We start from the raw sequence: 14954 nt of genomic DNA on the forward strand, positions 1-14954 counted from the left end.
AAGGATTCCTTCCAGTGAGGGTGGGGAGACACTGGAACAGGGAGGTTGTGGATGTCCCCTCCCTGAAGGTCTTCAAGGCCAGGCTGGATGAGGCCCTGAGCAGCCTGGGCTGGTGGGAGGTGTCCCTGCCCATGGCAGAGGGTTGGAACTGGCTGAGCTTTAAGGTCCCTTCCAAGCCAACCCATTCCGTGAGTCTGTGATTTGAATGAAACTTGCAGCCCCCTGCAATCTTCTTCACACTCTTGAGAATGTATACAGAATGAGAAGAGTGAGGGAGCTTCTGCATAGTCACCTTCCTTTGGCACTGAGAGTTGCTAACCATGGTACAGTTAGTTCAGTAGCTCTCAAGTAGCAAGGAAGTCCCTAGGAGAAGGAGAGGACACGATGGGGCAGTGGTCTGCTGCCCCAGGTCAGCTGCTGGAGGAGCAGACACAGGCTGGGGAGGTGTAAGGGGCTGAGCCTGGACAGAGCCTGACAGGCAACTCCTTCCTTTTCCCCATCAGCTGTTATCTGAACCCCTTTGAAGCTGCTTTATTGATGTTACCTCACCTTTCCTGCCCAGTTCTGTACAGCCTTTTATCCTTCCCTGGCCCAGGCAGTGCAATCAGACCGGTTAGAGAAACACTGCTGATGTGATGACAGTAATTAGGGCTCCTCTTTGCCCAGCCTGTCAGAACATGCACTCAGCTCTTCTTTGGAGATCTTGGCACAGAAAGCTCCTGTAATGCACTGCTAATGGGGATCTCCAAGCAAATTACCTTCTGATTAAAGCCAGCCTACGAAGGAGGTTGTTCTGCTGAGAAATCCAAAGGCTGACTGCCTGCGCTTGCACAGTGCTGTGCATTGAGTCTGAGTGCCAGGCTTGCTGTTACCAGAGGAGTCTGCTGGTGCCTTCACCCCATGCCACGTTGCTTTCTGGAAGAAGAAATAAAACTTTCATAAGGCACCTAGTGCTTCAGAGGTCCCTGAGAAGCCTCCTCCCCATCACCTGTGGTGCAACCAGTGTGCTTTAGTGGGAATGGTAGCAGCCTCTGCCACTTGGATCCTGGCTTTGTGTCTTACTCAAGCCATAGATTCATACAATGGGTTGGGCTGGAAGAGAGCTGAAAGCTCAGCCAGTTCCAAGCCCCTGCCATGAGCAGGGACACCTCCCACCAGCCCAGGTTGCTCAAGGCCCCATCCAGCCTGGCCTTGAACACCTCCAGGGAGGAGGCATCCACAGCCTCCCTGGGCAACCTGTGCCAGTGTCTCCCCACCCTACAGTAAATAATCTCTTTCTAGTATCCATTCTCCATCTCCTCTCCCCAAGCTTCAATCCATTCCCTTCTTAAATTCAGATACATTTTGTCTGCTTGGGTTTTCCCACAGGGGTTTAAATGCCTGGATAATTAATGATGGGTATTATTTTTTCATTTGTCACCTGATTTTTGCATTATTTGATGTCAGCCTCTGCTGAAGGTGGGCTTGGCTTTGAACCAGGTTCCCCAGACCATTTGTGAAGCACTGAGGTGGGACACGAGCTGCTGCTAGAAGATTAATGGGTGTAAGCTTGAGTTAAGTGGTTCAGGGGAACAGGCTCAATAAAGAAAGCAATGACAGTGTCTTGGGAGCAGGGAATCTATGTTCTGTTTCCCCTGCAGGAAAAAAGTCCCTGAAATAGTTTTTAAGGATTATTTTGTTCTAGTCTACCAATTTAAAATGGATAATTCAGATGAATATGTAACTGTGAGGGCTGCCAGCGAAGTGAGTGAAGAATGCATGCTGTGGTGTAGAAAATGTGCTGTTAAATGTAAAGGAAGTTTTAACTCTTCTGTTGCAGATAACAAGAGGGAAAGCAGCTCTTTGGGTTTGGTTTTTTTATTGAGAAATGAAAGGTTCAGGCCTGAAGAGTGAGGGGGAAAAGTAGTGCTGCTGGTACTGCCACAGCTGGCTTTAATGCTGTCAGTGGCCAGGAGTTGGAATGGTTCTGCTGTGAGGTAAAACCTCCTAATTCTAGAGAAATCTGTGCATTCGTTATTCTCCTTGTAGTGGGAAACCTTTATTCCAAGGAGGACAGCAAAATCTTCCCTCAGTTGAAAGTCAGGTTGAGAGTGTTTGTCTCCAGTAACCTGAAGATGCAGAGGGAGAGTGGATGTGCCTTGGAACATCTGTGATGCTGCAGGGCACAGAGACTGAAACTGCTCTGCTTCCTGGGAGCTTTGGGGTTTGGGTTAGGCTGTTTGTTAGCTTCTGGGCAAGAGAATTCTGCTTCAGGTTGAGTGAATCGGCTGCTTCACCCTGCAGGGAGCAGCCTGCTGCATTTCCTGGCTGCTTCTGACAGCCTCCCCCCAGGATGGAGATGACTGCTGAGTGATCTGGACAACATTTCTGGCTGGTTTGTGTTTCCAGCCAGGATTTTTCACTGGAGAGGGCTGGGCCAGGGAGGGGAAGGAAGTGCCATGTGACAAAAAGCTTCTGAGGTCTTCACCTTTGGTTAGATGAAATACTGCTTCCTATTTTCCCCATCCCTGCTGCTTTAACAGAGGCCATTGGTTTTCCAGAAGTGAGCATCTCAGTGCAGAATGCTGAGATAGTTGCCTGGGATGAAATCAAATCTGCTTTGGTAACTGAGTCCCAAGAGGTCAATTAAGTGGCCATGAAAACCTTCCTGGAACATGTAATTTAGTATTGAAGTCCATGTGGTTAAGCATTTTGCTTTGATACATGTTCCTCTTTGATGTGCTGAGCTTGGTTATGGTTGAGACATGCTCCTGAGAGGCAGGATTGCAGCAGATAAATGTGGTGCAGCTTAGGGATTGGCCCTGTTAGGGAAGGGCTTTGCTTTTGCAATTGCAAAATTAACATTCCAAAAACATTTCAAGAGAAACAGTAAATGAATCAAATCCTGCAGGGTCTAACTAGCATTTTAAAAAAGGCTTTCAAACACTTATGCTGAGATTTGAAAGCATAGAATACATCTCAGATGTTGAAGGTGTTCTGCAGTAAACCTCTTGTGGCCTTCGTATTGAATTGTATTGAAAGAGATCATCACAGGGAGTGACAGGACTGGGGGGGATGGAGCAAAACAGAAGTGGGGAGATTCATATTGGATGTTAGGAAGAAGTTCTTCCCCATGAGGGTGGTGAGAGACTGGCACAGGTTGCCCAGGGAGGTGGTGGAAGCCTCATCCCTGGAGGGTTTTGCAGCCAGGCTGGATGTGGCTGTGAGCAACCTGCTCTGGTGTGAGGTGTCCCTGCCCATTGCAGGGGGTTGGAACTGGATGAGCCTTGAGCTCCTTTCCAACCTTGACAGTTCTGTGATTCCCATGGAAGCAGAGGCCAGGCAGAGGTTCTGGATTTCATCAGGTTCTTAAAGCTGATAGTGGATTAGTTTCTGTTCTGAAGAGGGCAGGTTCCCTGCAGCTCTGCTGTGGTCTCCTGTCTGCCAGTCTGGCTCTGGTTTATGGCACCCTCAGCTGTGCATTAATTTCTTTTCCAGCAATTGCCCCTCAGGTTTTAAGGAAACAGCTTTGAGAAGAAGCTGTTTAGTTTGCCTATCAGGCTTCATTATCTTTGGGCATGTGTTACCCCTGCCTTGCTTTTTGTACTCTGCTGCTTTGAGCCTGCCTCCTCCTCCCCTCCCTACCCCACTTTCTCACGTAGCTTATGCAGCTGACAGGCTTCTGACAGCTCCCAGGGCTTGTCAGCAAAGAGTGAATCAAATGACTCAGATCCCTGCTTCCCCAGCACTGCCAGGCTAATTGCAGAGCCTGTCTGGCAGTCCTTGCTCTGGAGCTTGGGAGAGGGCATGGACAAGGCAGGCAGAAGGAATTTGCTGACTTCTTACAGCTTCACAGATTGCATTGGATTGGAAGGGACCCTCCAAGGGCATCTTGTCCAACCTTCTGCACTCAGCAGGGACAGCTCCAACTAGAGCAGGCTGCCCAAGGACACGACAAACCTGATCTTGAATGTCTCCAGGGATGGAACCTCAGCCACCTCCCTGGGCAGCCTGTTCCAGTGCCTCCCCACCTTCACTGTGCAGAACTTCCTCTTGATGTCCAACCTAACTCTGCCCTGCTCCAGTTCCAAACCATTGCCCCTGGTCCTATCCCCACAGCCCCTTCTGAACAGTCCCTCCCCAGCCTGCCTGTAGCTCCCCTTCAGATACTGAGCCTTCCCTTCTCCAGGCTGAACAACCTCAACTCTCCCAGCCCATTTTCAAAGGAGAGGTGCTCCAGCCTCATTTTCATGGCCTCCTCTGGACCCTCGCCAGCAGGTTCATGTCCCTCTTGTGTTGGACACAGCACTGCAGGGGAGCAGAGCAGAGGGGCAGGATCCCCTCTCTCCATCTCTGGCAATGGGCACTGGCAGCCCGGAAGGCCAGTGGCAGCCTTGGGCTGCCAGTGCCCATTGCTGGCTCCGGTCCAGCTTCTCCCCCACCAGCAGAGTGAGAAATGAATAATGCTGAGGAGTGGTGGCAGTCACTTGGTAGCACTGATCTTCTGCCACAAGGACTTTGGGAAGGAACTGGTTGCATGCAGATGGTGGAACCCTCATGCTGGGGGCTGCATTACTGCTCCTGGAGCTCCTTCTCTTTCCTGAGGGTCCTCAGTCAAGCCACTGAGGCTGGGTCTGGAGTTAGTCTGTGTTGTGGTGTGGAGTTACTTATTTTCTGCTACTAGGGCAGTGTGTGTGAAGCTACATGAAAGGCTCAGGGTGATTTATTTTCCCTCTTGCTCAGGAAAGCACATGGGGTGTTGTGGGTTTTCTTTTCCTTCCTTGCAAGCAAGCACACAAGGCAGTGTCACCAGGGCTTGCATTTCCTGTAAGAGGAGGAGTGTTCCTTCGTCTGGAGGTGGCTTTCAGCCACACAGCTTTACAGGCTGCTGAATATCACAGGGTCACAGCAGCAGCCAGCTTGGAAGAGGCCTCCAAGGTCACCAAGTCCAACCAATCACCCAACCCTATCTAATCAGCCAGACCATGGCACTAAGAGCCTCATCCAGGCTCTTCTTAAACACCTCCAGGGACCCCACAGCTCCCTGGGCAGCACATTCCCATGGGCAAGCTCTCTTTCTGGGAAGAACTTCTTTCTAAGCTCAAGCCTAAACTTCCCCTGCACAGCTTGAGACTGTGTCCTCTTGTTCTGTGGCTGATTGCCTGGGAGAAGAGACCAACCCCCACACAACCTCCCTTCAGGGAGCTGTAGAGAGCAATGAGGTCTGCCCTGAGCCTCCATTCTCCAGGCTAAACACCCCCAGCTCCCTCAGCCTCTCCTCACAGGGCTGTGCTCCAGACCCCTCCCCAGCCTTGTTCCCCAGACCCCTCCCCAGCCTTGTTGCCCTTCTCTGGACACCTTACAGCATCTCAACATCTTTCTTGAACTGAGGAGCCCAGAACACAGCACTCAAGGTGTGGTCTGAGCAGTGCTGAGCACAGGGCAGGATGACTTCCCTGCTCCTGCTGGCCACACTGTTCCCGATCCAGGCCAGGATGCCATTGGCCTTCTTGGCCACCTGGGCACACTGCTGGCTCATGTTCAGCTGCTGTCCACCAGTACCCCCAGGTCCCTCTCTGCCTGGCTGCTCTCCAGCCACTCTGTCCCCAGCCTGTAGCACTGCCTGGGGTTGTTGTGGCCAAAGTGTAGAACCTGGTGCTCAGACTTGTTCAGTCTCATGTCCTTGGACTCTGCCCATCCAGCCAGCCTGGCAAGGTCCCTCTGCAGAGCCTCCTACCCTCTAACAGATCCACACCTGCTCCCAGCTTGGTGTCATCCTCCTTATTTGAAGAGCAGCTGTACAGTCTGGAGCGCTGCTCAGCCTGGAGTAACATTCATGCTAGAAGAAGATGATATGCACTGGGGGAAAAGATTTACATCTTACCTACTGAAATCTGAGACAGCTATCTCCTCCCCTTCTCCTTTGCCTTTTTTTTTTTTTTCTTTTCACATCAGAATAAATGGGAATTTTCTGGCTTTAAAAAAGATCTTCACACATTCTCCTCCAGATGTTTGCCATGTGCTGGCGGCATCTGCTTTGGTGTGAGGAAAGATTCTGAGGTCCAATGCTTTCCAGTAAGGCAGAGAAAGGAGTTGGAGAACTGCATTTTTCTAATACCAAGTTCATTATTCTAGAATTCAGTCAATTCAATTCAGTCTTGAAATGGTTCTGAAGTGGCAACAGCTGTGGATAGCACCAAGATTGTCACCTAAGAGAATTGTTGTCATTGTTATTTCTTTCCTCTCTCTTTCCACGAGCTCCCTCTTGGTTTGGCACAAGAAAGAGATGGGTGAAGCAGGTTAACATGGGCACAGCACATAAAGAAACTTTAGACAGAGTTGGAGGTACAATAATCAAGGACTTGTAATTTATTGGCTGGTGTTACAAGTGCCAGGTAAAAATAGCTGTGGTTTGTGTTCTTGCTGTTATCTTTGCACTGAGTGTGGTTGGGGCTGAGTTTGTTTGTGACTGTCAGGGGGAGCAAGCTGGCAGTGGTGTCTGCAATGAGGCAGGAGCTGTTGGAGTGTGCTGGGCACACTCCTGCTGGGCAAATCCCTCTGCCCCTCTCCCAAAGCTTTGGGAGTGACTTTGGTCACAGCCTTCTGGACCTCTCCTTCACCTCGGAGCATGTGCAGTCCGCATGCACCAAAGCACCCAAACTGGAGGGTGAACTTCCCTGCCCCTTTCCATCCTTGCTTTTCCCACTGAAGCAGTGCTCCCCACAGGTGGCATAAACCTCCTGACTGTGCTGTTTGCATCGATGCCCCTGGTACAATAGAAGGATGTCTTCATCCTTCCTGCTGCTGATGTGGCCTCAGCCCAGCGTGGTGCCCGAGGATGGCATGGGGGAGCCTGGAGCCAGCCACCCCCTGCATCCTTTTGCCTGCTTCCTGACCCCCTGCTTGTGGCAAACAGGAGCTCAGGCACTGTGCACCTTCATAAATTAAGCTCCAATGCTTTATCTGTTTTTTTTTCCCTCTTTTATTCCACCCCCCTAATTCTGGCATTTTTTGTGTGTATTTCCTTTTCTGGGTGCTGGCTCTCAGCCTTTTTCCCCCAGCCCCAACCCATGCTGTAGGCACCACATTTCTTGAAGAGCTTTAAAAGGGAGGCCTGGCTCTGTTTTCTGACCATGGGCTTGCTGTGGTGAGTGTGGAAACATCCCAGGCATGTGTGTGTTGATACTGAACTTCCCAAGGAGCTGAGGAATTGTCAACAAACAGCCTCTGGAAGGTCCCTACGAGCAGCCCTGGGGCACCGCTGCTCTTGGTGTTTGCAAACCACAGCTAATGTGGAGAGCTGTTTGCACCTTGCTTTAAACCAGGCCTTCCAAAACCAGGCAGCCAGGTCTGTGCATGGTGGTGTTGGTCCTAGGGTGACTGACAGAGTGGATTGCTGGGGGCAGAAAAGAAGTGCACTGCTGACCGAGCGTGAAGCACAGCTGACAAAGACCTGGCTTGGGTTTGGGTTTTTTCCTTTGCAAGGGGAAGTCAGATCTCTTTTTGCTTCTTGTTGAGAAGATAAATAAGTCTTGGCCTGAGGATAACAGAAGCTGAAGTAAAGGCTGCTGGCTGCAAGCACTGGGCTAACTTGGTTCCAGCAAGTCAGGTGTTGCTGTTTGCAGCACCCTCAGCCAAGTGCAGGAGGAGCTGCCAGTGGCATGATCCAACAGGCTAAGGGTGGTGGCAGCTCTCAGCAGTGTTTGTGGTATCTTCCTTGCCCAGAATCCCCAGGTGTGAGCAGGGAGCAGCAGAGGTAAAGGCTGGCACAAAGAGGGTAGTTTGTGATGTTTCTCTTGGTAAGAACAAACTGGGTGCATTCCCCCTGCAGCCAGCTCTTTGCCCACGAGGCAGCACAAGTGGCTCTCAAGCAAACTCCATTTCAAACAGTTTGCCCTGAGCCTTCTCTTTTGCCAGTGTATCTCCATCACCAAAGCTCCTGGCTTCCCACAAAAGCCATAGATGCAGAGTGCAGCTGGGATTGATTAAAGCAATCAGCAAATTGTGAAAGCTGATTCTGCTCACCTGCAGCACTGTGTCCAGCTCTGGGGGCTCCCAGCACAAGAAGGACACAGAGCTGCTGGAGCAGGTCCAGAAGGAGGCCACAAAGATGATCAGAGGGCTGGAGAACCTCTGCTGTGGGGACAGGCTGAGGGAGCTGGGTTTGTTCAGCCTGGAGAAGAGAAGGCTGCAGGGAGACCTGTGGGGCCAGGCTTGGGAGAGTTGGGGGTTTTGGCCTGGAGAAGAGGAGGGTTTGAAGAGTTCTTTTATTGGCTTTCCAGTACCTGAAGCTACAAGAAAGCTGTTTACAACAGGATGAGGGATCATGGTTTTAGGCTAGAGAAAGGGAGATTTGGATTGGACCTTAACAAGTTCTTTACTATGAGGGTGCTGAGACACTGGAATGGGTTGCCCAGGGAGGTGGTTGAGGTCCCATCCATGGAGGCATCCAAGGTCAGGTTTGATGGAGCTCTGAGCAACCTGCTCTAGTTGGAGGTGTCCCTGCTGCCTGCAGGGGGTAGGACTAGCTGACCTTTGAGGGTCCCTTGCAACCCAATGCATTCTGTCATTCCATGATGCTGTTTTAATTCTTGAAGTCTTTGAACCGCAGTTTGCAGAAGTGACCTGACCTGTACAAAGCAGTTCCCCTGTTGCTCAGCTGGGTGCAGGTTGTTTCTGTGTCCTAGCTGTGATTTGTGAGAGGATTTAAGTTCCTGATTGTGTTCTTGCAGTCCCCTAACCAGCCCAGAGAGAGCACAGCACAGCAGTTCCATGTGGTGCAAATAGCCAGGGGTTCATTGGGGCAGTTTGTTTGCCTCTTGTTTTGTGATGCTTTTGGTTGCCCTTTTTATAGTGAAGGACTGCTCCAGAGGTCTGTTTTGTTCCTTGGCCATGTCACCTATAGAAGGGGAGCACACAAAATCCATTGATGAATCCCCCCAGGTCCAGACAATCTTTAAAAGCATCAATAAAGTGAGATGGTGATTGAGTGCCTGGCATGTTCCTTAGCATCAGACCAAGAAAAACTCCTGGACTGTTGCCCTGGGGGGTGGTTGTTGTGGTTATTAGTCCTAGGAATAGACAGAAGTCACAAAAATGATGGAGTTGTCCCTGCAGACAAAGGGTTGGCAGGACTCTGGTGCTGCCCTCTGTGAGAGGGCACCTTGCTATCTTGCCCTGGCAGTGGAGAAGCCCTCTCTTGGCAGAGAGCCTGAAGCCCAGGCAGCTTGGCTGCAGTGAGGCAACCAGTGCTCAGTGTTGGCAGCCAAGGCAGCACTGCCAGTCACAGGGGTGCCCACCAGCCCTCCTCACCACCTAGGGAGGACAGACGGATCTCAGCTTCAGCTCCTTCCAGCTGTGTGTCTGTCACTGGACCAGAGGGGAGCCCGGAGATGGTGCAGCAGTAACTCAGGTAAGTCAGAGACCTGCTCCAGGCTGCTTTCTGTTCTCATTTGCTGCTTAATGGTCTGGTGTGCCTCGAGGAGAAGTGAAAAGCAGGGGGTCATGAAGAGGAGGATGAGGGAGGGAATTTCCTAGCTATGATGGTAGACTGTCACCATTGTGCAGAGTGTCTGGAGTTGCAATGATGAGGTGAAGGTGAAGGGCCGAGGTGCATCTGGAGTGATGTGAAGTTCATCTTTGTGCTTTGCAGTCTGCTTTGCAGAAGTGCTGATGCTGGCTTCTTCAGGATGGTTGTGGAGCTGAGGTATTGCCACCAAGTGCCACAAGTGCCTTCATTGGTGCCTTTATTCACCTTGCTGAGCACTAAGCCTGTGGTGTGTTTGCTTAACAGCCTTGCAGGAGCTCGTCTTGGTTAGTGGTCATTGTGGTGGTTGTGCCTTGCCAGGTGTGGTTGTGTGTTCAGAACTGATGGCCTCTTTCCCAAAAACCTGCAGTGAATCAGTATTAGATAGAGACAGCCCCAGGTAAGAGGGACTGCACTAAAGGCAGAGGCAGTTCAATGAACACCACCAAGCAATTCTTAACCAAGCATCTTTAGCTGTTAGGAGCACCTGGATCCAGATCACAGCTTCCAAACTTGTTTAGGGTTTTGACTTGATTCCTGTATTCACATCTCTCTTTCTGCCTTGAAGGAGAGATTCTGGATGTGGATAGAAAAGACACCACAGAATCTTTATTTTTCTTCCCCCCCCCCCCCCCCCCCCCATTAAGTCTTGTATCCTTGAGGTTTCCCTGAAGCCTGCAGCCAGGATGCATGGAGGGACTGAGCCAGTGAGCTGTTGAAAGGTGAGGTGCTGTGGAACAATAGAACTGCTTCAGCAGCTCTTGTCTCCACCCTGGGCTGGTAGGTCTTAAAAAGCCCCAGCTAAAGGTGCCTCAGTTATGGAAATTGCCACTGAAACCTGCAAATGGATAGGCAGCAGCAGGAGCTTTGCCCCTCTGGAGGAAAGCCAGATGTAAACAGCTGTGGGAGGGTTGTGAAATGTAGCAGCACAAAAAGGATTTGGGGTGCAATGTTCTAGCAGGGTCTGCCTGCTGGCTCTCTGGTCTCTTGGTGTGTGTTTTGCAGCTGAGTGGCACCTCCAGTTTGTGTCATTTTGCCTGGGTATTGAAGGCTTCCTTTAAAAATCAACAAAAAAACACCAGCACAGAACCCCCACAAAGAAATCCTGCAGGAGGGGACAAGAGGAGGGTAAAGATGCTGGGAGCCTGCTACAAAAAGCAGAGTGGAAAGGACACCCCTTTAAAAATAACAGAAGGCTGAGAAAAGGATTTAGCAGAGCTGGGTGCAAGGTTCTGTTCATTTCCCATCCCTGTGTGTTGTTGATTAATTGCTGGAAGGAGAAAACCCATCCTCAAGTGCTGAGGATGACAAGGACATGGTGTGTAAAGCAGCAGCAGGGATGAATCTGTTCTAACACACTCTGGAGCTGTGGAAACTTGCCTGTGAGCAGCTGGGGTGATGCTGTGATGAGGAGTCATGACTTGGGAACTGAAGGCTTTCCAATATACTGCAAAATACTTGGTGCTGGGTGTTCCATGGAACAGACTCTCTGCCACTCATCTCAGGTCCAGCTGGAAATACTCTCTGCCTTCTGAATTAATTGGGAAATGAGAGGGAAATGTTAATTGTAACTTCAGGCTATAGTGTCCTATGCCATGTCTGAATTGACAGTGCCTGGAAATGAAGCCTCAGGTGGATTAGAAGCTTCTATACCAGCAGAAATAAGCTTGTCTGAACTGGTCTTGACTATCTTTTGAAGACAATAAGAAGGGTTTATGCTGATTAGAGCCAGAAAAAATAAACCCTAATAGCTCAATGGCTGCCCATGGGAAGAGCTGAGACTGTTCAGCCTGGGGAAGAGAAGGCTCCAGGGAGACCTTAGAGCAGCCTTCCAATACCTGAAGGGGCTCCAGGAGAGCTGGGGAGGGACTTTGGACAAGGGCTGGGAGTGACAGAAGGAGGGGGAATGGCTTTGAGCTTGAGGAGGGGAAATTGAGGCTGGAGATGAGGAAGAAGTTCTGTACAGTGAGGGTGGGGAGACACTGGCACAGGTTGCCCAGGGAGGCTGTGGATGTCCCCTCCCTGGAGGTGTTCAAGGCCAGGCTGGATGAGACCTTGAGCAGCCTGGGCTGGAGGGAGGTGTCCCTGCCCATGGCAGGGAGTTGGAACTGGCTGAACTTTAAGGTCCCTTCCAACCCAACCCATTCAATGAAAGCTTTTGCAGTTCACCTTGCTGTCTGCCTCACCCGGACTGGCAAGCTTTGTGTCATGACTATTTTGCTGTTACATCACAACACCAGAGCACAGTGTCCATGGTTCATCCCATGAGCTGCTCATCCTGAGGCAAAGGAAGGATCCCTCTGTTTTGTGTCAAATGAAAAAGCCCCAGGTCTATATTTAGGTGTAACTTGCTCACAAGATAGGGCCAGATACTCTTACTCAGTGGGCAGCAGGGTGAGCTGGCAGGGATGGTGTCTCACATGACTGATAATGCAGAAGTTTCTCTTGGTGATGCTGTGGGTAGGACAAGAATTGTGCTGAAGAGGGGACAAGATAGAGGCAGTTCACAGTATCCCCAAAATACCTCTCAGAAGAGCTGCTTAAAAATAACCACTGCTGCCTGCACGGTGTTTGGGAAAAGGGGAGCTGAGAAGGTGGTAGGAAAGCTGCTGCTTGGTTGAAGGTTTGCAATGGTCTCCAGGCTCATTGAAAGGCTGCATGGGATTCACCTTGTCCAGAGGGAACTTTCAGAGAGCTGCACATACACTTGGATGACTCCAGAGGTAAAAGTACAGGAAGAGTACACAGTAACTAGAAAGCTGCTTTCTGTTTGCACAGGTTGAGGTGCAAGGAGAGCCAGCTGCTCCCCAGCAGGTGCCTGGTAAAGCTGCACTGCTCCAGCTTCATTACCCCTCAGCCTGGCACACCCAGCCCTTGTCAGATATCCCTCCCCAGCTCTTCTGAAACTCCTTCAGGTACTGGAAGGCTGCTCTGAGGTCTCCTTGGAGCCTTCTCCAGGCTGAACAGCCCCGACTCCCCCAGCCTGTCCCCATAGCAGAGGTCCTGCAGCCTCTTCGTGGCCTTCTCTGGCACTGCTCCATCAGTTCCATGGAGGTGCTGAAGTTAATCAGTAACTGCAGAAGGCTTTCAGTGCACTGCTGGTGCTGCTGTTCTGCCTTGCTGGAGCTCATGGAGGCTCTCTGGGAGCCCCTCTGATGCACTCCAGCTCCGTGGCTGCTCTCTTCCTGCGTGAAGTTGATCCTTTCCAAGCTGAAGTGGATCCGTGTCTCTGCAGCCTTGGTGCTGCAGCCTTGGCTCAGGACCCTGTTTGAAGTCAGTGATGAGCTAGCAATCTCCTTCCTCCCCCCACCCCATGCAGGGGGAGACAGTAACTGCCTGGGTGTTTCCTGAGCCCTTCCTGTGTTGCCTTCACAGAATGAAGCTATTTTAATCCTTTCTACGACTTCACGGCTGACCCAGACCTGGCTGCAGGCCAACTGGTCTAAGTATTTTCTATTTTTGATCAGCTTTTGTGTGTTGTTTTGTTTGGCTTGTTGAATTTTTTGATCACTGAATAGCCAACATCTTGCTGCTGAGGATGCTGCCAGAGCATCCCCACACAGCTGGTGCTCCCTGCTCTGCTCTTCGGGTTGCTGGCAGCTCTCACCCACGGGACCCAGGCTGAGAGGTTCTCTTTCTGGTCTCTGTCACAGCTGGGAGTGCCCAGGCTGAAGAGCTGCCCTCCATCCATCCCTGTTCTCTTATGCTTCAGTGCTAGGGAAGCTCAGTCATAACCACTGCTTGTGTAGGAAGGCAGAGGGCACCTGTAGAGAACCACAGCTCTGCTTGGGTTGGAAGGCACCTCCCAGGCCATCCAGTCCAGCCAGCAACCCAACACCACCATGGCCCCAGGTGCCATGGCCACACACTTCCTGAGCACCTTCAGGCATGGGGACTCCACCACCTCCTTGGGGAGAACTGTGTGGCCCTGACAGATGCTGTGTACTGATCAGCACAGTGAGAGCTCTGCAGGCTGCAGCCTGAGGACAAGGGCTCCTGGATTTGCTTTCTGTTGGTAAGGTGGATTATTGCTTTTGGTCACATCCCATAAGCCTGTGGCATCCCAGCACCTTTCTGCAGGCCTTGAACACAGATCGTGGGTATTTAGCCACAGCTTTAGAGTAACTGGCAATTACCTGTTTAATAAGGGATAATAATTATTAGTTAATTATCCATGTATTAATGGATAACTGAATTATCCATATTTTAAAGATTAAAAGTAAGAGCCCAGGGATTTGCTGTGTTTCTGTGTGACTCTAGCAAAACTTCAGGCTCTGCTGAGTCTCTCTTTCCTTCTTTACCTTTCTCTACCCCTATTTTAATTTCCTTCTGGCAGTGCCTTTCTTAAAGCTCCTATAGTTGTCAAGCCCAGTGAGAGGCAGGGTGCTGCCTGCCTGCCTGGTGCAGCCTCTGTGCTGTCCCTGGGGGCTGGCAGGTTTTAATCACCAAAAATTCTGCTTTCTTGTTTTTAAGAAGAGTTCCTGGGTGGAATGGTTATAAAACTCCCCCCCCCGATGCAGTTGTTTGGTGTATGCATTGGAAAATAACCCTCTGGGTATCCATGCATCTGAGAGAGCTCCAGGCTGGAACAAGGCCCTGTGCTATGAGACAGAGGAAAGCAAAACAGCTCTGCTCTCTGCTCACCCTCCTGGCACACACAGAGAGGTTGCAGTGTGCATGCACACAGCAGTCAGGGAGTGGATTCACCAAGCTTTGCTGGCAGGCAAACCCTGGTGGACAGGACTCAGATAAATATTCCAGAGGTCCTGTGGCTTTTAGGTGCTGTCAGGAGGTGAGACCAACAGCAGCACAAGCAAAGCATGGCACAGCTAGGAGCTCTCTGTAGGAGCTCTCATTGTCCAGACTCCCCACTGCTGCTTTCACTGTCTCTGACACCAAGTAAACCATTTGCTGTGGGGTAAACCAGAAGGCTCCTCACATGGAGTGTGCTGGGTTGCATCCAGCTCTGGAGCCATCACCACAGGAAGGACATGGACCTGATGGAGCAAGTCCAGAGGAGACCATGAAGATGAGCAGAGGGCTGGAGCACCTCTGTTGTGGGGACAGGCTGAAGGAGCTGGGGGTGTTCAGCCTGGAGAAGAGAAGGCTCCAGGGAGACCCTAGAGCAGCCTTCCAGTACCTGACGAGGCTACAAGAAGCCTGCAGAGGGGCTGTTTGCAAAAGCCTACAGGGACAGAACCAGGGGCAATGGTTTGAAATGAGAACAGAGCAGATTGAGATTGGATGTGAGGAACACATTCTATACCAGGAGGGTGATGGAACACTGCAACAGGTTGCCCAGGGAGGTGGTTGAGACTCCATCCCTGGAGATATTCAAGGTGAGGCTGGACAAGGCTCTGAGCAAGCTGAGTGCAGGGGGGGTGGACTGTATGCCCTTTGGAGATCCCCTCCAACCCAGGCATTCTGTGGTTCTGTTTGTTGACTACAG

General features: G+C 51.0%; 1 protein-coding gene across 1 annotated transcript in view; it reads left to right on the plus strand.

Annotated features, from left to right (window-relative positions):
* Positions 1 to 14954, plus strand: part of FGD6 (FYVE, RhoGEF and PH domain containing 6) — a 54541-nt gene that overhangs the window by 4169 nt on the left and 35418 nt on the right. The gene's annotated exons all lie outside the window — the stretch shown is intronic.

This window comes from Indicator indicator, chromosome 14 (assembly GCF_027791375.1).
Source record: "Indicator indicator isolate 239-I01 chromosome 14, UM_Iind_1.1, whole genome shotgun sequence".
In the NCBI taxonomy this organism is placed as follows: domain Eukaryota; kingdom Metazoa; phylum Chordata; class Aves; order Piciformes; family Indicatoridae; genus Indicator; species Indicator indicator.